At 39.4% G+C, this 1,618-nt stretch overlaps 1 protein-coding gene across 1 annotated transcript in view; it reads right to left on the bottom strand.

Moving 5' to 3' along the window:
• Positions 1-1,618, bottom strand: part of LAMA4 (laminin, alpha 4) — a 139,583-nt gene that overhangs the window by 86,493 nt on the left and 51,472 nt on the right. The gene's annotated exons all lie outside the window — the stretch shown is intronic.

The raw sequence follows: 1,618 nt of genomic DNA, 5'->3' as shown, positions 1-1,618 counted from the left end.
GGGGAAGGAAGTCCCTGATTGGCCCTGATCACTGGCCAGGCCTAGGGACTCTACCCGAATTTTGTGTACCGGGCCTCTAGTACTCTATAATCTTCACAGAACCTTAATTTCTTTTATGTGCACCTTGAAGAATGGAAATAAAGGATGGAGGGACTGGCTTAGTTGATCAAAGTCACAAAGCAATCACTCAAGCAATAGGACCCACAGTAAAAGGATTCTAGTCCATGGAACCCCTCTCTTAATTCTTCATCTTCATTTTTCATAAGATAATAAAATTTAGGTCAGAAAAGTAATAAGAATATTAGTTCAGCAGAATAAATAACCAAATGAATTATTAAGGCAGGGGAAGTGAAATATTACTCTGCACATGTTTGGATAATTCTACACTGACACATGAATCCACCCATATGAGGTGGGTATAAAAAGTTTTATAGACTCTTAAATTAGTTTTGGCCTAGGTACTGTACAATCGATGGAGTGTGATCTGCTGTTCTCACATTACTACATGTGTAAGCAATTTTACCCTAATGGGCTTTCAGAAGAAAGAAAATGGATGTGTTTGCTTTGTTTAAAGATATTTATAAAATGAAGTAAGAAAACAATATGTGCTTCTCAGTGAAAGGTAATACCCACAATTTACTTCCTTTAACAGTTTGATTAAAAACATTCCATGAAATTACATTTCTTTGGCCTTTACTCTTCATTTTGCTTGTTCTTATTCCTTAACTGTCTTAAAGAAACACTGTCAGTGAAGAGTCCAGGACATTCATGTTTCTTTGAAGATGTTTCTCCCGGCAGCCTGCATACTGCTTGAAGAGCTGAAACATCTGCCAGTGTCTGGAGTCATCTGCCTTGAGCTAATGTCCTGCTGCTTCAAACAGATGACATTTTCCTTAATTGGAGCCATTACCATAGCTAATAGTAGACATGGTGGATGTCTGGCCAACCCCAAAATAAATAAATGAATTCTCTGCAATGGTCCTTGGGAATAGCTGCGTGACCATTGGTCTCTGTGGTGGGAGACTCAGAGGCAATGCCAGCCGCTGAGGGTTCCTTTTTTGTGTTTCATCAGCATTAAATGTTTGTGTTTTATTCAGAGGAAAGTCTGTCTTGGCTGGGGAAATGAAAACACTGTGCCTGCCTCAGCCCGCACTAGCAGCCATGGCACCCTTTCTAAGAGGAAAGGAGCCTTTTGCTCTTGGAAAACCCTCAAGGGAACTTAAAGAAAAATAGACCCAGCACTGTGTGTTGCTGAACTCCCTCAGACTTTATTTCCTTGCTTTCTGATGTGGCTATTGTAACTAGAAATCCGAATCCCGGGTCAAATAGCACATCTCTGAGAGTGTGATTTAGATTCCACACTTGTGCCTTTCTGAACTCAAATCAAAGTCCTGGCAGTTTCATTTTTATAGAAAATAGAAATATGAATTTTAAAACAACTGAAAGAGGCGATGGTGTATTTGATTTTTGATAATATATTTGATTAGTGTTTGAAATCAGTTAACTGAGTCAATAATAAGGCCAGATCAAAGCCTGGAACTTCATAGGGTCCAAGCAAATTTGTCCTGTTTTATGATCACTGACTACCTCCCCATCCCCATTTTTGTCCCAGTCTCCC

This window comes from Myotis brandtii, unplaced genomic scaffold, assembly GCF_000412655.1.
Source record: "Myotis brandtii unplaced genomic scaffold, ASM41265v1 scaffold8, whole genome shotgun sequence".
Taxonomy (NCBI): domain Eukaryota; kingdom Metazoa; phylum Chordata; class Mammalia; order Chiroptera; family Vespertilionidae; genus Myotis; species Myotis brandtii.
This window is presented reverse-complemented; position numbering and strand designations above follow the sequence as displayed.